This window comes from Hemitrygon akajei, chromosome 1, assembly GCF_048418815.1.
Source record: "Hemitrygon akajei chromosome 1, sHemAka1.3, whole genome shotgun sequence".
Taxonomy (NCBI): Eukaryota; Metazoa; Chordata; class Chondrichthyes; order Myliobatiformes; family Dasyatidae; genus Hemitrygon; species Hemitrygon akajei.
The window spans coordinates 42,729,689-42,752,650 of NC_133124.1; the positions used below are offsets into that span (position 1 = coordinate 42,729,689).

Below are 22,962 nucleotides of genomic sequence, written 5' to 3' on the forward strand. Positions count from 1 at the left end.
GGTCCCCTGTGGCCATTTCCCTCAGCAACAGGTACACCCTTTTGGATACTGCTGGGGGTGGGGTGACCTATCTGGGCAAGGCAGCAGCAGACAGACCAACAGCACAATGGTTAGCTCTAAGCCTCAGAAGGGTAGGGTGGAGTCAGGCAGAGCAATAGTCATAGGGGACCCAATAGTTAGGGGGACAGATAGGAGATTCTGTGGCAGCAAAAAAGACTCCAGGATGGTGTGTTGCCTCCCGGGTGCTATGGTCCAGGACGTCTCTGAGTGGTTGCAGAATATTCTTGAAGGGGAGTGTGTGCAGCCAGAGGTCGTGGTACATATTGGTATCAATGACATAGGCAGGAGAAGGGTAGAGGTCCTGCGCAGTAAGTTTAGAGAGTTAGGAAGGAGGCTGAAGTGCAGAAGCTCCAAGGTGGTAATCTGTGGTTTACTCCCAGTTCCACAAGCTAATGAAGGTCAGAACAGGAAGATAATGCCGATGAAGGAGTAGCCGAGCAGATGGTGCAGGGTGTAGGGTTTCAAGTTCTTGGATCATTGGAACCTTTTCTGAGGAAGGGGTGGGACAAGTTGCATCTGAACTGGAGGGGAACCGTCATCCTGGGAGGGAGGTTTGCTAATGCTATTGAGGAAGGTTTAAACTAGATTTGGGAACTGAAGTGAAGAGGCAGAGGATGGGATGTTTGGCACACAAGTAGTAACAGCTTATAGGGAGTTTATGAGGAAATATAGGCAGATGATTGAGCAAAGAAACACTCAGCCAGATAGTTTGAGATGTGTTTATTTTCATGCAAGGAGTATCATAAACAAGGCAGATGAACTTAGAGTGTGGATCAATAGGTGGAACTATGATGTTGTGGTTATTACAGAGACTTAGATGTCTCAGGGGCAGGAATGGTTGCTGAGTGTGCTGGGCTTTGGATGGTTCAAAAAGGAAAGGGAGGGAGGCAAAAGAGGTGGGGGAGTGGCACTGCTAATCAGGGATAGTATTGTGGCTGCAAAAAATGAGAAAGTCATGGAGGGATTGTCTACTGAGCCATTGTGGGTGGAAGTCAGAAACAGGAAGGGGACAATAACTCTACTGGATGTTTTTATAGATCCCCCAATAGTAACAGAGACATTGAGGAGCAGATAGGGAGACAGATTCTGGAGAGGTGCAATAATAATAGGGTTGTTGTGATGGGTGATTTTAACTTTCCTAATATTGACTGGCATCTCCTTAGAGCAAGGGATTTAGATGCTGTAGAGTTTATTAGATGTCTTCAGGAAGGTTTCCTGATGCAATATGTAGAGAAGCCAATGAGAGGAGAGGCTGTACTTGATCTGGTATTAGGAAATGAACCTGGTCACGTGTCAGATCTCTCAGTGGGAGAGCATTTTTGAGATAGGGGTCACACCTCTATCTCCTTTACCATGGTGCTAGAGAGGGATAGGAGCAGATGATTTGGGAAAACATTTAATTGGGGTCGGTGGAAATATGATGCTATTAGGCAAGAACTTGGGAACATAAATTGGGAGCAGATTTTTTCAGGGAAATGCACAGAAGAAATGTGGCAAATGCTCAGGAAACATTTGCATGGCGTTCTGCATAGATATGTTCCATTGAGGCAGGAATAGGATGGTAGGGTAAAAGAACCATGGTGTACAAAAATCTTGTTAAGAAGAAAAGAAAAACTTACAAAAGTTTCAAGAAACCTAGTACTTCTAGAGCTTTGGAAAATTACAGGGGTACCAGGAAGGAGTTGAAGAATGAAATTAGGAGAGCTAGAAGGGACCATGAAAGCAGGATTAAGGAAAACCTCAAGGTATTCTACAAGTATGTGAAGAGCAAGAGGATGAGCTGTGTGAGAATAAGACCAATCAGGTGTGATAGTGGAAAAATGTGCATAGAGCTGGGGGAAGTAGTGGAGGTACTTAGTGGCTATTTTGCTTCAGTATTCACCAGCGATAAGAACTTCGGAAATTGTGGGGATGACTTACAGCGATCTGAAATGTTTAAGTGTATAGACATTACGAAAGAGAATGTGCTGCAGCTTTTGAAAGGTATTAAGTTAGATAAGTTGCTGGTACCGGACAAAATATATCCCAAGCTACTGTGGGAAGCAAAGGAGGAGATTGAGCCTCTGATGATTATCTTTGCATCATCAATAGGGACAGGAGAAGTACAAGATGATTGAATGGTTGCAAATGTTATTCCCTTGTTCAAGAAAGGGAGTAGAGATATCCCGGGAAATTAGAGACCAGTGTGTCTTTCTTCAGTGGTGGGCAAGTTGTTGGAGAAGATACTGAAAGGCAAGATTTATGATTATTTGGAGAGATATAATCTGATTAGGGATAGTCAGCATGGCTTTGTCAAGGGCAGGTCATGCCTTACGAATGTGATTGGATTGAGGATATGACTAAACACATTGATGAAGGTAGAGCAGTAGAAGTGGTGTATATGGATGTCAGTAAGGCATTTGAAAAGGTTCCCCATGCGAGGCTCATTCAGAAAGTAATGAGGCATGGGATCCAAGCAGACATTGCTTTGTGGATCCAGAATTGGCTTGCCCACAAAAGGCAAAGGGTGGTTGTAGATGGTTCGTATTTTGCATGGAGGACATTGACCAGTAGTGTTCTGCATGGATCTGCTGTAGGCTTCCTCTTTGTGATTTTTATAAATGACCTGAATGAGCAAGTTGAAGGGTGGGTTAGTAAATTTGCTGATGAGACAAAAGTTGAGGGAGTTGTGGATAGTCTGGAGGGTTGTCCAAGGTTATAACAGGACATCAATAGGATGCAGCACTGGGCTGAGAAGTGGCAGATGGAGTTCAACTCAGATAAGTTCAACTCGGATAAGTAGGTCAAATTTGAAGACGGAATATAATAGCCGTGAGGTAATGTTACAGCTATATAAGACCTTGGTTAGACCCCACTTGGAGTACTGTGTTCAGTTCTGGTCACCTCACTACAGGAAGGATGTAGATGCTACAGACAGAGTGCAGAGGAGATTTACAAGGATGTTGCCTGGATTGGGGAGCATGCCTTATGAGAATAGGTTGAGTGAGCTTGGCCTTTTCTCCTTGGAGCGACAAAGGATAAGAGGTGACCTGATAGAGGGGAATAAAATGATGAGAGGCATTGATCGTGTGGATAGCCAGAGGCTTTTTCCCAGGACTGAAATGAATAACATGAGGTGGCATAGTTTTAAGGTGCTTGCAAGTAGGATGCCAGAGGTAAGTTTTTCAGACAGAGAGTGGTGGGTGTGTAGGATGCACTGTCAGTGACGGTGGTGGAGGCAGATACAACAGGGTCTTTTAAGAGACTCTTAGATAGGGACACGGAGCTTAGAAAAATAGAGGGCTATGTGGTAGGGTGGACGGAGCAGAGGTGCTTGGAGAAGTTGTCGCCAAGATCTGTCGGGTTTCACTGATATACAAGAGGCCACACTGGGAGCTCCAGGCACAGCATATGACCCCAATAGACTCACAGGTGAAGTGATGCCTCACCTGGAAGGACTACTTGGGATCCTGAATGTTAGTGAGGGAGGAGGTGTAGGGGCAGGTGTAGCACTTGTTCCGCCAGGAGGAAGATCAGTGGGGAGGGACGAATGGACAAGGGAGCTGCATAGGGAAGAAGAAAGAAGAAAGGAGGGAGAAAAAGATGTGCTTGGTGGTGGGATCCCATTGGAGATGGTGGAAGTTTTGGAGAGTTATGTGCTGGACATGGAGGCTGGTGGGGTGATAGGTGAGGACAAGAGGAACTCTATCCCTGCCAGGGTGGTGGGACGATGGGTAAGAGCAGACGTGCATGAAATGGAAGAGATGCGGTTGAGGGCAGCATTGATGGTGGAGGAAGGGAAGCCCCTTTATTTGAAAAAGGAGGACATCTCTTTCATTCTAAAATGAAAAACCTCTTTCTGAGAGCAGATGCGGTGGAGACGGAGGAATTGAGAGAAGGGGGTGGTGATTTTACAAGTAGCAGGGTGGGAAGAGGTATAGTAGAGTTAGCTGGGAGAGTCTGTGGGTTTATAATAGACATCAGTAGTTAAGCTGTCTCCAGAGATAGAGACAGTGAGATCGAGAAAGGAGAGGGAGGTGTTGGAAATGGACCAGCAAATCTGAGGGCAGGGTGGAAGCTGGAGGCAAAGTGGATGAAGTCAACAAGTTCATCGTAGGTGCAGGAAGCAGCACCAATGCAGTTGTCGATGTAGCATAGGAACACTGCAGGACAGTCACCAGTGTAGGCTTGGAACACAGACTTTTCAACATAACCGGCAAACAGGGAGGCATAGCTGGGATCCGTTCAATGGCTCATCGCTACACCTTAATGGCTCATAACTGAAGCACAGCTTACAAGTAAAAGAACAGTTGAAATATCAATGCAAATAGCAGACAAAGACACAACTGAGTTACTGTCAGGAACAAAATTGCAACATTTAAATAGAAACCTGCCTGGCCAAAGAAATTGTGTTACCATTGTGGCAGGGGCTCATATACACAGACCAATGCAGATTTAAATGTGAAACTTGCAGAAAATACAACAAGGTAGGACACATACAAAAAAAAAAGGACTGCACAAGGAAGAGGAAAAGATAAAAAGTCAAGTTCACTTTCAAAAATGCGCACTTATCTGTATGCTGTTGACGAAAAATCTGATAATAATGAGAGTGACACAGGACTAAGTAGCCTTGAGAATTACACGCCAAATAATAGACAAGCAATGTGGCTTACACCAGAAGTGAACGACAAATTAATTAAAATGGAATTGGTCTCTAGCTCAGCTGCTTCAGTCATACCACAAAATTAATTTGAACAGCATTTCAAAAATACTAAGATTTCCAACTACAGGCTTCAACTACAGCTTGCAGGTATACAAAATTATCAAGGGTATTATGAGGTGTATAGATAGGGTAAATGCAAGCAGGCTTTTTCCACTGAAGTTGGGTAGGACTACAACCAGAGGCCATGGGTTAAGGGTGGAAGGTGAGAAGTTTAAGGAGAACATGAGGGGAAACTTCTTCACTTAGCGGGCCGTGAGAGTATGGAATGAGCTGCCAGCACAAGTGGTGCATGCAAGCCTGATTTCAATGTTTAAGAGAAGTTTGGATAGGTACATGGATAGTTGGGATTTGGAGGTCTATAGTCCTAGTGCATGTTGATAGTTTAAATGGTTTTGGCATGGACTCGATGGGCCGAAAAGCCTGTGCTGTTCTGTACTGCTCTATGATTCTACAACTAAGAAGTTACACTGGAGAAAAGATAACTCCTTTCGGAATGGCATTTGTGATGGTGAATTATAACAAGCAATAAGCCACAATGGACTTGCTTGTGGTAAGAAACAGAAAGGCCAACATTGTGGGGAAGTGATTGCCTGAGACAACTCCATTGTGAGTGGAAACCCATCCACAACTCACTTGCTACGCCCCCTCTAACTGAGTCAACTGAAAGTGAATTAAGAAAGGTTCTGGAATTGTTGGCATTGGAACAATCAGGGATGGCATAGGAAAACTCAAACATATCAAGGATGAAATAGTGTAAATAAAAATGGCACACTCAAAACTTACTAACCCCATCCGGTTTCTTACACAACCCGTGATAAAGTTATCAGTGAGCTAGATCGCATGGAGGCTGAAGGAATTCTTTCCAAGGTTAAATGGGTAATGCCAGTGATCCCAGTAACCAAGCAGAATGGGTCTGGCAGGATCTGTCATGATTTTAAGGCCACCATCAACCCTGTACTGAAAGTCGATCAGTTCCCTCTGCCCAGGATAGGGGATATCTTTGCAAACCTATCTGGAGGGAAACACTTCAGCAAAGTCGACTTAGCTGAGGTCTACCTACTGATGGAGATGGAAGAAGAGTTGAAAGTGTTACGCACACACAAAGAGCTTAATTGATATAAAAGGCTTCCTTTTGGAGTAGCATCTGCACCTGCGCTCTGGCAGAAAGCTATGGACCAGGTGCTGCAAGGCTGCCCAAGCACACAGTGTTACCTGGATGACATCATTGTTACCGGTTAGTTTGACAAGAAGCACCTCCAAAATCTGAAGACATATTAAAATGATTAGATTATGAGCTCAGAGCACAATGTGACAAGTGTGAATTCTTTAAACCAAGCACGACTTACTGTAGTCACACCATTGACACACAAGATTTACACAGCGTTCTGAGAAAATTCAAGCAGTGGTGGATGCCCAAGGCCAAATGACGTGTTATAGTTGTGGTCCTTCATATAAATGTCAATTTCTATAACAGGTTCCTGCCAAACTTAGGTACTGTACCCCACCCCCTGAACTTGTTACTACAGATAGGGAAGAAATGGCAATGGACAAAACAATGTGAAGTGGCTTTGGAAAAAGCTAAAGGAAATAGTGATGTTAGACATTGTACTCACATATTATGATCCAGATTGTCCAGTGAAGCTTGCATGTGACATCTCGCCTTATGGTATAGGTGCAGTCATGTCACATGTTATGAGTGACAGAATTGAATGTCCCATAGCCTTTTCATCACATTCCCTGACTGCTGCAGACAAAAATTATGCACAGATCGACAAAGAAGCCTTCAATCTGGTTTGGGGTGTGAAACGTTTCGACCAGTATTTGTAAGGGAATGATTTTACCCTCATTACTGATCATCAACCACTACTGTCCATTTTCAATCTGCAGAAGGGGTTTCACTAATAGCATCAGTATGAATGCGGAGATGGGCTCTGTTCCTTGGAGGACACAATTACAAGGTTGAGTTCAAGAGGACGACTAATCACAGAAATGTTGATGGATTCTCCCATTTACCCTTGAAAAGGAAATACCTGAAAAATATAAGAAAGAGGACACTCCTCTGGGTGTATTCTCCCAAACACAAGTTGAAAGTCTCCTTACTACTGCAGCGAAGATCCAAAGGGAAACCAGAAAGGATCCCACACTGTCTCAGGACTACCTGTCACCCAAAATGTGCAGCAGAAATTCAAGTTCCCTGAATCTTACCAGGGATGGGATGAACTTGTCTGTGACAGGTATTGCCTTATGAGGGGATTGAGAGTTATTGTACCATCCAGGCTGAGAACTAAAGTGTTGGAGAAGCTACTGTATATGTCAGTCATCTAGGCGTGGTCAAAATGAAAGCATTGGCTTGAAGTTTTGTCTTATGGCCTGAAATAGATTGGTAGATTGAGCATCTCGCCATGCACTGTTTGGGATGCCAACACTTCCAAAAGATGTCGAAAGCTGCACCTCTCCATCCCTGGGAATGTGTCTGCATTACTCTGGCAGAGGATTCATGTGAACTTTGTCGGACCATTCATGGGCATAAACTTCTTAGTAGTAGTGGATGCAGCTACATAGTGGTCGGAAGGACAACAAAGTTGATCAAAAGAGGGCACTTGGAAGAATTAAGGACAGATTTGGGCCAAGCTCCTATGCAGTGCAGATTGCATCTGATGTCATTTGGAGACGGTGTATTGATCAGTTGAGGAGAACAGAATTGATAGAGATGAAAGGTGGCCACAGCTGTCAGAACTACAGTTCCAGAGACATCTCTTGCATTACCATCAGACCCTGAGATTGTTTCACAGCCACGAGTCTAAGCTCCCAAGCAGAGTGATCCCCTTGTCAGGAAAGGCATTATCCCACAAGAGTAAGAAATCCATCACAGCAATTAAATCTTTAGACCAGATTGGGAGCACTTAAAATTTTCTTGCTGTAGATGTCTATATTGTAGATGTACTATACAGTATACTGTGTGTATAGTTAAGATGCATTTTGTATTGAGTTAGAGTTTATGGCTAAGCAGGGAGGAGGAGGGTTGTGTATTTAATATTTTGGTAATATTTGAGGATTATTGTAAATATCTTGTTTGATTAAGCATTATTTGTTGTTTACATAATGCATTGCAGGTTTATGTAGAAGAACGTAAATGTCATACATCATTACACCATCATGTTATATGTGCATGCCCCACTTAAAGTAAAAACGAAGTTAGATATGCAATATGGACACTCTGTGTTTTCCTTTCAATTAGTATTTTATGTCTTGGAGTTACAAGATATCACACTTCCACTGGCAGCTGTTTCCACCATCTCATCACCAAATGAATGAAGAAATTCCCCCCTCGTTCTTCTTAAATATTTCTCCTATTTGGAATCTCAACCCAAGGACCAGACCTATCCTTTTCCATAATTATCTTGAAACCATAGACATTATGATCACTACACGCCAAGTGTTTCTCTCTGTCTCCTGTCTTGTCTCATTCCCGAGAAGGAAATCTAGTACCACGCTCTCTCTAGTTGGGATTTCTATGAACTACTTAAGGAAACGTTCCTGAACATATTTGACAACCTCTATCCCATATATCCCTTATTACAGTATTGCACTCTCAGTCAACATGTGGAAAATTATCACCTACTATTTTTCTTTCACCTTATATTTCTTGCAACAATTTGTGATTTCTACAAATTTGCTCCTCTAAATCCCATGGACTGTTGGGTAGTCTATAATATAATCCCATTAATGTTGCCTTCTCTTTCCTGTTCCTCAGTTCCATTCATATAGCCTCAGTAGATGGGCTGTCCAGCCTGTCCTGCCTGAGCACTGCTGTGACATTTCCCCTGACTAGTAATGCCAATCCTCCCACTTTAATCTCTCTCACCAGACCATGTCTAAGCCAATGAAACCCCAGAACTCTGAACTGCCATTCCTGGCCTCCTGCAACCAAGTCTTACTAATGGCTACATTGCTTTTGACTGTGTAGAAAAGTCCATGTTCCAAGCCCTCTCTGATAATGCTCTCCAATTTTTCCTCTACTATACTGACAACTGCATTTCTGCCTTTTCATGCACCCAAGCTGAGCTAGTCAATTTCATCAACTTTGCCTCCAATTTCCACTTGGCCCTTAAACTCACTTGGTTCATTTCTAAGACCTCCCTCCCCTTTCTCGGTCTCTTGTCAACTAGCATCTTTTATAAACCTATCAATTCCCACGGTTATCTTGATGATACCTTTTCCCACCCTGTCTACTGTGAAATGTTATTCCCTTTTTGTAGTCCCTTCATCTCTGCCACATAGAACCATAGAACCACAGAACACTACAGCACAGTACAGGCCCTTCAGACCTCCATGTTGTGCCGACCCATATAAACCTTAAAAAAATGTACTAAATCCACACTACCCCATAACCCTCCATTTTTCTTCATCCATGTGCCTGTCCAAGAGGCTCTTAAATACCTCTAATGTTTTAGCCTCCACCACCATCCCTGGCAAGTCATTCCAGGCACTCACAACCCTCTGTGTAAAAAAACTTACTCCTGATGTCTCCCCTAAACTTCCCTCCCTTAATTTTGTACATATGCCCTCTGGTGTTTGCTATTGGTGCCCTGGGAAACAGGTACAGACTATCCACCCTATCTATGCCTGTCATAATCTTGTAGACCTCTATCAAGTTCCCTCTCATTCTTCTACACTCCAAAGAGAAAAGTCCCAGCTCTGCTAACCTTGCTTCATATGACTTGTTCTCCGAACTGGGCAACATCCTGGTAAATCTCCTCTGCATTCTCTCCATAGCTTCCACATCCTTCCTATAATGAGGTGACCAGAATTGAACACAATACTCCAAGTGCAGTCTCACCAGAGATTTGTAGAGTTGCAACATGACCTCTCTACTCTTGAACTCAATCCCCCTGTTAATGAAGCCTAGCATCCCATAGGCCTTCTTAACTACCCAATCAACCTGTGCAGCAACCTTGAGGGATGTATGGATTTGAACCCCAAGGTGCCTTTGTTCATCCACACGCTTAAGTAACTGACCATTAATCCTGTACTCAGTCTTCTGGTTTGTCCTTCCAAAATGCATCACCTCACACTTGTCCGGATTGAACTTCATCTGCCATTTTTCTGCTCAACTCTGCAGCCTGTCTATATCCTCTTGACACCTTCGACCACCTACAGCTCCATCCACAACTCCTCCAATCTTTGTGTCATCTGCAAACTTACTCACCCATCCTTCCGCCTCTACATCCAGGTCATTTATAAAAATCACAAATAGCAGGGGTCCCAGGACAGATCCCTGCGGCACTCCACTAGTCACCGACCTCCAGGCAGAATACTTTCCTTCCACAACTACCCTCTGCTTTCTTCCTTTAAACCAATTTTTTATCCAAACAGCCAAGGTTCCACTTATCCCATGCTTCATGATTTTCTGGATGAGTCTCTCATGAGGGACCTTGTCAAATGCTTTGCTAAAGTCCATGTAGACCACATCCACTGCCCTACCCTCGTCAATTTCTTTTGTTACCTCTTCAAAAACTCAATCAGGCTCGTGAGGCACGATCTTCTCTTCACAAAGCCATGTTGACTATCCATGAGTAGACTGTACTTCTCCAAATACTGGTAGATCCTATCCTTAAGAATCCTTTCCAGTAGTTTGCATACCACCAATATAAGACTTACCAGTCTATAGTTCCCAGGTTTCTCCCTATTACCTTTTTTAAACAAGGGAACTACATTTGCCATTCTCCAGTCCTCCGGCACTTCCCCTGCAACCAAAGAGGATTCAAAGATCATAGATAAAAATCTGTTAAAAATCCACATCTGTTTCCATGAAGTGGCTTTCCTTACCAGGACATGAGAGATGTTCTCCTTCTACAAAGAATAGGGTATCCTTTGCTCCACTGTTGATGCTGTCCTCACCTACATCTCCTCCATTTCCCAAACCTCCGCTCTCACCCCATCTTCCCGCTGCGATAACAGTGATAGAGTTCCTCTTGTAATTACCTACCACCTCATGAGCCTCTGCATCCAACACATCATTCTGCACAACTTCTACCAGCTTCAAAATTAATCTTTCGACACCACCTTTAATCCCTCCAAGATTCCCTTGTCCATTCATCCCTCCCCACTAATCTCCCTCTAAGCACCAAGAGTGCTATGCATGCCCATTCACCTCTTCCCTCAGCTTCATTCAGGGCCTCAAACATTCTTTCCAGGTGAAGCAACACTTAACCTGCAAATGTGGAGGAGTTGTCTATCGTGTCCGGTGCTACCAATGCAGCCTCCTCTACACTGGTGAGACCCATTGTAGATAGGGGATAGCTTTGTTAAACATCACCACTCCATCTGCCAAAAGCGGAACTTCCTGGTGGCCAAATATTTTAATTATGATTCCACTTCCTGTTCCGATATGTCAGTCCATGGCCTCTTGTGACACTCGGGGTGAAGGAGCAACATCTTATATTCCGTCTGGCTAGCCTCCAACTTGATAGTATGAATAATGATTTCTCCTTCTGGTGAAAAAAAACCCTTCCCTCTGCCCTCTTCTTTTATTCTCCACTCTGGCCTCTTATCTCATCTCACTTGTCTCTCACCTCCCCCTTGATCCCCTCTTCCCCTTTCTCTGATAGCTCACTCTCCTCTCCTATCAAATTCCTTTCTCTCCACCCTTTACATCAACTATCAGTTTCTAGTTATCTCCCTTCCTCCACCCCCTTTTTTTATTCTGGCATCTTCCCCCTTTCTTTCCAGTCCTAAAGAAGGCTCTTGGCCCGAAATGTCAACTCTTTATTTATTTCCTTGATGCTGCCTGACCTGTTGAGTTCCTCCAACATTTTGTGTATGTTGCTTTGGATTTTCAACATCTACAGAATTTCCCATGTTAATGTTATAATTCCACATGTTGATCCATATCCTAATCTCATTCGCCTTTCCTACAGTACCATTGAAATATGCATTGAAATATATGCAACTCAGACCATAAGCCCATCATGCTCAACCTTCTGATTCCCAATTTTGTATGTAGGCTTAACAACAGCTTTCCCCACAACCACTCCACTGTCTGCTCTTGCTCTTTGGTTCCTATCATCCTGCAACTCTAGTTTAACCCCCACCCTCCCACCCACCCTAGTGCAGCACTAACGAACCTTCCTGTATGGATGCTAGTCCCCTTCCAGTTCAGGTGCAAACTGTCCCTTCTGTACAGGTCCCACCTTCTCTGGAAGAGAACCAAATGATCCAAAAATCTGAGGGTCTCCCCCTGACCATCTTCTAAGCCACATGCTAGACTGTACGATCTTCCTATTTCTGGCCTCACTAGCAAGTGGCATGGGTTGCGGACCTGAGATCACAATCCTGGAGTTCCTGTCCTTTAACTTTGCAGCTTACTCCCTGAACTCACTTTGCAGGACCTTGTCACCCTTCCTACCAACATCATTGGTACCAATGTGAACCATGAGTTCTGGCTGCTCACTTAAGAATGCTGCGTAGTCATTCCAAGATGTAGCTGACCCTGGCACCCTGGAAGCAACATACCATCTGGTCATCTGTCATGCCCACAGAACCACTTGTTTGTTTCCATAACCAATGCCTCCCCTATCACTACAGTTCTAACCGGTAAGATCAGTACCAAAATTAAATAGATAGATAGGGCAGCTTAATCATATCACATTATGGTGTGGCTGTAGATGTGAAAGAATTGTCCAACTTTTAATATGTAAACTAGATACAATAGAATTGGAGAGCTGACTGAACCAAATGAAAATAATCACTAGAATGTACTATTGTGTAGAACTTGGCAGGAATATGGTTCAAAATAAGCTTTCTGTCACCTTGTACACTCATGCTCAGTTTCTTTGTTCAAGTGAATTCATTTTAATTGCCTGGATGAACATTTGCTGCTATTTTTCTTGTTCGAACTGTTTTATTTATAGGCATGTAAAAGCTCTATTATTATTAATTTAAGAAGCAATTTAAAGAGAATTACCAATTGTTACTGAGTCCCAAATAGCATTCCACTTTTTTATGTTAATTACATTTCTTCATCATGAATGTTTTGCATATATAAGTTTTAGCATGTCACTTCTGATTTGAACCCTACCATAGTGCATGCTGACAGACTTTATAGTTGCATTTCTACAGATCCTCTTATGATGTGAAGAGCATTGTAGACAATGCTGCACTTTTATCAGTAGCTACTGCTGTACTTAAGCAATCCAAGCAGCTCATTTCTTGGTCCCAAGAACAATTGGAATACATAAGAACCTAGTATGGATATTGATTTATTGTTGACACAGTCATCAAGATTCAGTGAATATATTTTGTTTGTGTGTTATCCAAACTGCTCATACCATACGTTCTGCTTCTTGTTTTGTATGTAGTTGGTTTTGTACAAACATCACTTCCTGTTCATTAGCTGATTTTCACATCATTTCCTGGGTGGGTTAGTTTGGATTTTGACTTGGAGCAAACACAGTAGAATGACATCCATCTCCATTCACTCTATATATCCCCTTGAAACAGGAATATTTGTAGTCTTAAGCTTTCTTAATATTGGTAAACATTTAGTAGATGTACATTGAAGGAAGTATTATGTTTAATGTCCATTGCAATTAAGCCATCATCGCACCGTGAGTTCCCTCCAGTCCATGCCACAGCTATAGATTTTTGCATATGTGTTTAATGCTGATTGTGAGAATAATCTATTGTATCAGTATATTCAAGCACACAACAATTTTGTTTTGAATCTAATGCGTGTTTTACTTAACTTTCTACAGTTTCACAAAGTTTTCTCATTAAAAACTGAAAAAAAAAGCTTCTGGGTTGGGTGATTTTTGAGAAGGTGTTTAGCTCCCAGCCTAGCTTTGTACACAACGTATTGTGAGGGCAGTAGAGTGAAAAGATAAATCGTCTTCAAAGGCACTGTTCATGGACTGGAATGCATCTGAATGCCATATGCTACAATGTCAGCATCTGACCCCAGCAACACTGATCACCAACACCTAGAAGTGAGGTCGGAATGCAGCGCATTGACCAAGCACCCCAGCATAACTACCCCTTGCCCAACTAGATTCAGGAGTGTAAATGGCTAACTGTTTGCCAGCATGGACTTGGCGGTCTTCTGTCATTTGGAAGATGATTATAAGCTTGTACCTTCCATCGAAGCTGAGGCCTTCCTTTGGATCACAAAGAAAGATTAGCCAAAGACAGTCTTTGTGCTGGCACATTTGCAAGCAACCTCTCAGTCCAGAGCAATTGAATCGAGCAAAGGTTCAAATCCATCTTGTTATTCATAGACAGGTGCATGCAGAGGAAATGCAGTGCATCACAAAGCAGGAAGCTCTTCCAATCCTTATTTTAGTGAAGTTTGTCCCTTTTTGGACTCTGAGGGGCTACAGGGAGTTGGAGGTTATATTAAGAGGGCACACCTCACTTCAGAGATACTTCACCCAATCATAATTCTGGGTGAGCATTGTGTCATTGCTCAGCTCATCACACATTCCCATGTGCAAGTATGTCATCAAACTTGACACTTTCAAAGCAAGAATGGTTAAAGACTGTGCAGTACGACTGTTTCAAGACAAGTCTCTGAGACTGTCACTTCTTTTGCCAAAGATTTAATAAAATGGTCTTTTAGTTTCAGAAGTTAAGTTTGACATCACAGATATCAGGTGGGGAGTGTTCTGCCTCTAGAGGCACTGTTCATTTTGTGTGCAGTTCGTTTTGTACAAACATCACTACCTGCGCAGATTAATTTGGATTGTGACTTGGAGCAAACATGGTGGAAAGACATCCATCTCCATCCACTCTTTATTTGCCCTTGAAACAGCAAGATATGTGAATCTTAAGCTTTCTTAATATTGGTAAACATTTCGTAGATGTATTTTGAAGGAAGTATGTTTATCGTTCATTGCTATTAAGCTATTGTCGCTCCACGAGTTCACTCTAGTCCATGCCATAGCTATAGAATGTTACATATGTGTACTACCTTGTTAAATGCTGATTTTGAGAATACTCAATAATACAGTGTTAGTATATTCAGGTTTGCGATGCCTGCAGAGGAATTTGCAGTGGGAAGGGAAAGATCCAGTTGTCGTGGTCCATGTGGGTATCAAGTACATAGGTAGAATGAGGAAAGAGGTTCTGCTGAAGGAACTTGAGCAGCTAGGGACCAAATTAAAAAGCAGAACCAAAAAGATAGTAATCTCTGGTTTACTGCCTGAGCCAGGTGTAAATTTGCATAGGGTCAAGAAGATTAGAATGTTAAATGTGTGGCTCAAGGATTGGTATGGGAGAAGTGGGTTTGAATTCATGGGAAATTGGCACCAGTGTTGGGGAAGGAGGGAGCTGTACCAATGGGATGAGCTCCATCTGAACCATGATGGGACCTGGATCCTAGCGAATCGCATAACTAGGGCTGTGGATAGGGCTTTAAACTAAATAGTAGGGGGGTGGGTTCAACAGATTGGAGAGGTATGGATAAAGTAAAAAAGAAAAATGTGGATAAAGATAAAGAAACACAAAAGATAAAAAAGAGAAAAGTAAGAGTGGAGTGAAGAAAAGTCAAGTGCAAAAGAGTAAAAGATTACAAGATTTTAAAAGCACAATGAGTGTAAGGGCACTTTATTTGAATGCCCTTAGTATTTGAGACAATGTCAGAGAATTTGTGGCTCAAATTAGTACAAAGAGGTATGATTTAGTGTCCATTACAGAGATGTGGTTCTAGGGTGGAGAGGATTGGAAATTAAATATCTAAGAATATCAGGTAATATGGAAGGATTGGCAGAAAAGTAAGGGAGGTGGGGTAGTGCTTTTAATTAAAGATGAGGCCAGAACGATAGTGAGAGATGATATAAAATCTAAGGAAAAGAATGTTGAATCCATCTGAATAGAGATGAGGAATAGTAAAGGGAAAAAAATCACTAGTGAGAGTTGTCTATCAACCACCGAATATTACAGTGGCACAGGGAAGAAATAGAGAAATATCTGAGAAATGTAAGAATGGAATAGCAGCTATCATGAGGGACTTTAACTTGCTCATAGATTGGGTGAATCAAGTTGGTCAAGGTAGTCTTGATAGATAGATAGATAGATAGATAGATACTTTATTCATCCCCATGGGGAAATTCAACATTTTTCCAATGTCCCATACACTTGTTGTAGCAAAAACTCATTACATACAATACTTAACTCAGTAATAATATGATATGCATCTAAATCACTAACTCAAAAGCATTAATAATAGCTTTAAAAAAAGTTCTTAAGTCCTGGCAGTTGAATTGTAAAGCCTAATGGCATTGGGGAGTATTGACCTCTTCATCCTGTCTGAGGAGCATTGCATCGACAGTAACCTGTCGCTGAAACTGCTTCTCTGTCTCTGGATGGTGCTATGTAGAGGATGTTCAGGGTTTTCCATAATTGACCGTAGCCTACTCAGCGCCCTTCGCTCAGCTACCGATGTTAAACTCTCCAGTACTTTGCCCACGACAGAGCCCGCCTTCCTTATCAGCTTATTAAGACGTGAGGCGTCCTTCTTCTTAATGCTTCCTCCCCAACATGCCACCACAAAGAAGAGGGCGCTCTCAACAACTGACCTATAGAACATCTTCAGCATCTCACTGCAGACATTGAATGACGCCAACCTTCTAAGGAAGTACAGTCGACTCTGTGCCTTCCTGCACAAGGCATCTGTGTTGGCAGTCCAGTCTAGCTTCTCGTCCAACTGTACTCCCAGATACTTGTAGGTCTTAACCTGCTCCACACATTCTCCATTAATGATCACTGGCTCCATATGAGGCCTAGATCTCCTAAAGTCCACCACCATCTCCTTGGTCTTGGTGACATTGAGACGCAGGTAGTTTGAGTTGCACCATATCACAAAGTCCTGTATCAGTTTCCTATACTCCTCCTCCTGTCCATTCCTGACACACCCCACTATGGCCGTGTCATCAGCGAACTTCTGCACATGGCAGGACTCCGAGTTATATATGAGGAGGACTTCATAGAATGTATCCATGATGGCTTTCTCGAAGAGTATGTTACTGAACCTACAAGGGAACATGCTATCTTAGATCTGGTTCTGTGCAATGAGACAGGTAAAATGAGTGATCTTGTAGTTAGGGACCCTCTTGGAAAGAGTGATCATAGTATGAATGAATTTCTTATACAAATGTAGTGTGCAATAGTTCAATCTAAAACCAATGTATTATGCCTAAACAACAAGGACTACAATGGGATAAGGGAGGATTTGGCTAGTGTAGACTGGGAACACAGGCTATGTGGTGGAACAGTTGGTGGGACATTGGAAGACTTTCAAAGAGATTTTTCAAGGTGCTCAATAAAAGTATATTCCAGTTAAAAGCAAGGACAGTAACGGTGAGGAGAGCCAGCCTTGGATAACTAAGGAAATAAAAGAAGGCATCAAACTAAAAGCCCGTGCATACAAAATCTGCCAAGAGTAGTGGGAAACTGGAAGAATGGGAAACTTTAAAATGCAACAAAGAACCACTAAGCGGGCAATAAAGAAAGGGAAGCTAGATTATGAAAATGAACTCGCACAAAATGTAAAAAGTGCAGAGCAGAAGTTTTTATAATTATACAAAGCAGAAAAGGGTGGCTAAAGTAAATGTGAGTCCCTTGGAGGACGAGAAGGGGGAGTAGATATTGTGTAATGAGGAAATGCCAGAGGCTTTGAATGACTATTTTGTGTCGGTCTTCATGGTGGAGGACACGTCTAACATGCAAGGAGAGATGTTATGGATGTGATGGGAGGTGAGGACCTCGATACAATAGCTATCACTAAAGAGGTAGTGCTGAGCAAACTTGTGGACCTGAAGATAACTAAGTTCCCTGGTCCTGATGGAATGCATCCCAGGGTACTGAAAGAAATGGCAGAGATTATAGTAGAGGCTTTGGTGATGATTTACTAAAATTCTCTGGATTCTGGGCAGGTCCCGGCGGGTTGGAAGATGGTGAATATCACACCACTGTTCAAAAGAGGATGTAGGCAAAAGGCAGATAACTACAGGCCAGTTAGTTTAACACCTGAAGTTGGGAAAATGCTTGAAGCTATCAGTAAAGAAGAAATAGCGAGGCACCTGGAAAGAAATGGATCTATCAGGCGGACGCAGCATGGATTCAGAGAAAGCAGGCCCTGTTGACAAACTTACTGGAGCTCTTTGAGTATATAACAAGCACAGTGGATAGACGGGAACAGATGGACGTTACTTACTTGGATTTCCAGAAGGGGTTCGATATGGTGCTACATGAATATTTATCCATAAGGTGAGGATGCATAGAGTTGGTGGTGATGTATAAGCATGGATGGAGGGTTGGTTAACTAACGAAACGAAGAGAGTTCGGATACATGGGTGTTACTCTGGTTGGTCAGGGGTTGGTGCTGGGCCCACAACTGTTCACGACATACATTAACGATCTGGAAGAGGGGACAGAATGTAGTTTATCTAATTTTACTGATGATACTAAATTGAGTGAAAAAGCAAATTGTGCAGAAGATACGGAGAGTCTGCAGAGAGATATAGATAGGCTAAGTGAGTGGGCAAGGGTCTGACAGATGGAGTACCATGTTGGTAAATGTGAGGTCATCCACTTTGGAAGGAAAAATGAAAGAGCAGATTATTATTTAAATGGTAAAACAATTGCACCATGCTGCTGTGCAGAGGGACTTGGGAGTGCTTGTACATGAATCACAAAAGGTTGGTTTGTTGGTTTGCAGGTGCAGCTGGCTATCAAGAAGGCATATAGAATGTTGGCCTTCATTGCTAGAGGGATTGAATTTAAGAGCAGGGAGGTTATGCTGCAACTGTACAAAATACTTGGTGAGGCTGCACCTGGAGTACTGTATGCAGTTCTGGTCTCCTTACTTGAAGAAGTATATATTGGCTTTGAGGTGGTTCAGCAGAGGTTCACCAGGTTGATTCCAGAGATGATGGGGCTATACTATGAGGGGAGATTGAGTTGCCTGGGATTGTAATCAACGTAATTCAGAAGAATGAGAGGAGATTTTTTAGAAACAGATAAAATTATGAAAGGGATAGATAAGATAGAGGCAGGAAAGTTGTTTCCACTGGTTAGTGAGACTAGAACTAGGGGACATAGCCTCAAAATTTGGGGGAGTAGATTTAGGACGGAGATGAGGAGGAAATGCTTTGCCCAGAGTGTGGTGAATCTGTGGAATTCTCTGAAGCAGTGGAGGTTACCTCAGTAAATATATTTAAAACAAGGCTGGATAGATTTTTGCATAGAAGGGGAATTAAGGATTATGGGGAAAAGGTAGGTAGGTGGAGATGAGTCCATGGCCAGATCAGCCATATTCTTATTGAATGGCAGAGCAGGCTCGACAGGGCAGATGGCCTACTCCTGCTCCTGTTTCTTGTGTTCTTTTTTTCTTAAAGTTTTCTTATTCAAAATGCTGAAAAAAGCTCCTGGCTCAGGAGATTTTTAAGAAAAAGTGTTTTACTCCCTGCCTAGCTATGAACACAATGCTCTGCATGGGCAGTAGACTGTAGATACATACATTGAGATGGTAAAAAGAACACAGCATGCAGAATGTAGTGCTGCAGTTACAAAGTACAGAGTGACTAGACAATAGGAGTAGGTAAAGCCTCCTGAACCTGGTAGTTCTCTTTTCTCAATTGAGATCAAAGATAATAACTCCTCAATCCAGCATCTTTCCAAGTTCTCTGAAGCTGTCAGCAATGACGTGTAGATCAGAGTGATCTGTTGAAGGATGTCAACTCCCAAACTGTAGCAGAGACAGGTGCTTTAATATATCAAGAATTATAACATGTGGTACACTAATTGCTTAACGGTAATCAGACCCTTATTTATTAGACCATTTGACCTTAAGATACAGTAGCAAATTAGGCCATTTGGCCCATCGAGTCTGCTCTGCTATTTCATCATGGCTCATCTATTTACGCTCTCAGACCCAATCTCCTGCCTTCTCCCCATATCCCTTCATGCCCTGATTAGCCAAGAATCTATCAACCTCTGCCTTAAATATACATACACACTTGGCCTCCACAGCCACATGTGGCACTGAATTCCAGAGATTCACCACTCCCTTGCTAAAAAAATTTCTCCTTATCTCCGTTCTGAAAGGATATCCTTCTATTCCGAGGCTGTGTCATCTTAGATTCCCCCACCATAGGAAACATCCCTCCACGTCCACTCTGTCGAGAGATTTCTACATTTGACAGGTTTCAGTGAGGTTCTCCTCATTCTTCTGAATTCCAGTGAGTAGAGGCCCAGGGCCATCAGATGCTCCTCATATGACATATAATATTGGTTCATGAATAGTTATTATCTCTCAACCATCAGGCTCCTAAACCGAAGGGGATAATTTCACTTGCTCCATCACTGAACTGTTCCCATAACTTAAGAACTCACTTTCAAGGACTCTTCATCTTATGTTCTCAATATTTATTGATTGTTTATCAAAATTATTATTATTATTTTCCCTTTCTTTCACTATTTATTATTTGTTTTGGACGTTGGTTATTTGTTCCTCCTGTTGGAAGCGGTTGTCCATTGATTCTATTGTGTTTCTTGTATTTACTGTAGTTGCCAGCAAGAAAATGTATCTCAGTTTTGTACAGTATATGATGACATATATATACTTTGATAATAAACTTACTCTGAACTTTGACTTTGGAATTATCTGGGTATATCTGAGAGTTCAGGAAATACCTTTCAGCAGTACACGATGGTGCAGGGCTTTTCAGTACTCACGCTGAGCTGTTCTTATGGTGGATGTGGCAGATTTCTTGCTTCCCTGCACCTTCAGCCTGTATCTCATTGTGCACGTTCTTCAGTGTGATCGTGGGAGCTGCCTCCTCCCCTGAAGACTCTGTCTTCAGACCAGCTGAAGTTTGTGCTGCTTCTCTCCAACTGCCATATGGAGTGCGTCTTTAACAGCCAGCGCCTTTTTGTGATTGCAGCATAACAAAGTTTAGGCATCTCATTCGAATTGGAAATGACACTTACTTCGGGGTCCTATGGGACTTGACATTGTTTCGAACCACTTCATGAGGAAATTTGCCATCTTCTATAGGAGACATGATTTGACACCAGCACTGAACACAGCGCTATGTTAGTGCATAGGAGAAGTCCAATTTCTTGGTGTGTATCCTCATTGTTCATGAATTTATTACTACAGAGCAGTTTCAATGTCTGTACAATCAAGACTTCCCTAACTTGCTGCTCAGTTCACTGTTATATAGTTATTCTGTGTATTACTGTGGAGACTGGAAAAGCAGAAGCCCGAGCAAGTTTACTGAACTTAGTACTTACGGCTTGTCATCTGAGATGCAACCACATTAATCATTTCAGGCAGAGAGTTAGATTATATATTAAAGGTCTGCATTTTCTCAGAATCGTTACCCTCTGGAAGAAATTATTGTGGCATGTGGTGAGTAGTTCCCACAGTTTTTAAAAAGGTTGTTGGATGAATTCCTGAAAGAGAGACACTTCCAGTTACAATGGGTAAATTGGCAGCTGGTTGGAATCAGCTGGATTTACGGATTACTGCAGTCTTCTGGAGGTTGGTTGCCACAGTCCTTGTCCTTATCCCCTTTCTGTCTCTTCCATGAGATTTTGTAATCAGTAGGCATGGTTTTACCATGCGTGTATAGTTCCAGGGACAGGATTTTTATCCCGTCTATTTTTATCAGTAGTTCACGTGAACTTCAGTTTAATGAACTAAACCAAACAGATTGACAAATTCAAACCCTGGAACTCTCTATTCCATATCACAATGGGACTACCTTCACCCAATGATACTGTGGGAATGTAGCTACCATTATTTTAATGTGCTGATGATGCTTCACATATGGAGAATGTATTGATCTTGGCAACTATCTTGGCTACTGCAGTTTTTGGCAGCTAGCCACCTTTGTTCGAAAAGTACAGACAGATTTATAATTTAGCAGTGTAGCCACTCTAATGCTTTCTCACTGTATCATTGGACTTTTAACAGAGAAAAGGAACATTTTCAAACACACAAGAAACATGAATATTACTTTTCTCTAGGTTGTGGATAAGATGTCTTCTGATCAAGAAGATCTGTTCAACTACACACAACTTTCTTTGCTAATTAGACTTTAGATAGTGAGATTTTATTTGTAATGTCAGATTAAGGCTATATTGACAAAGTATGTCAGCCAATACCAATGCGCATTCAGATGCTATTATTACTCTTTGATGCCAATAGACACAGAATGGATTGGCTTTAAGGTCACGCGAATAACAGTGGGAATTAAATTTCATTGGGAATAACAGAAGGGACTGCACAAACTGAAAATGCAGTTGTGACTATTAAATATCATGCAGGCTTTTGAATTTGGAAAAAGAGGAATGGGTCAGCCATCAATTATCTGCTTAAGTAGACATTGAACTCCAATGGTGGTACACTTTCCAACTGATTTTCCACTTTGTAAACCTTGAACTGAACACATATCCTTCTGAGACACTCAAGAGAGTAATTAGCTCAACGTGTGCCATTTCACACATCAGAAGTTCTTATGGCTGATTTTCTTCTGAGACGGTTGCTTAGTTACCAGAGGAAATTTAAATATAATAGTTTCATGAAGGTTGTCATAATCTCCGAACATGGCATTTCAACTATCCTTAGAAGCATAAATCTTTTTTCTATGTAAAGATGCTTTGTAAGAATATTATTGTTCCACATTTTAGTGATTGTTAAGTTAAAGTTATTAATATACTTTAAATTTTAAGGAGCATATTTTAATTAAGTATTTGTAACATTTTGTCTTTGGGGAGAGGTAATATACCAAGGCTTCTTTTTAAATTTCAAACAAATAATACCACATTGTATTTTTAATAGGCTGGCAAGCTTTATTAGCAATTAAATAAAAAAAATGCTCTCCCTGCCTCTTTACCTGCTTGTCCTTAATGTCTCCTATTTTGGTGGATTACAATAATCTTTAAACATGCACATGATGCCAATGAATGAGCCAGTTTTGATGAAGTATCATCGAGCTGCAACTCCTTCGCTTGCTTTTCTTCCCATTGATGTTCAAAGTTCAAAGTTCAAAGTAAATTTTATTATCAAAGAACACATATGTCACCATGTACCACCCTGAGATTCATTTTCTTGTGGGAATATTCAACAAATCTATAGAACAGTAACTGAAACAGAATCAATGAAAGAACGCCCAACTAGGGCATTCAACCAGAGT

The 22,962-nt window shown here is 41.9% G+C and overlaps 1 long non-coding RNA gene across 1 annotated transcript in view; it reads left to right on the forward strand.

The window, feature by feature from the left end:
* The window catches only part of LOC140730638 (uncharacterized), a 44,581-nt gene that overhangs the window by 11,732 nt on the left and 9,887 nt on the right, over positions 1 to 22,962 (forward strand). The window lies entirely within an intron of this gene.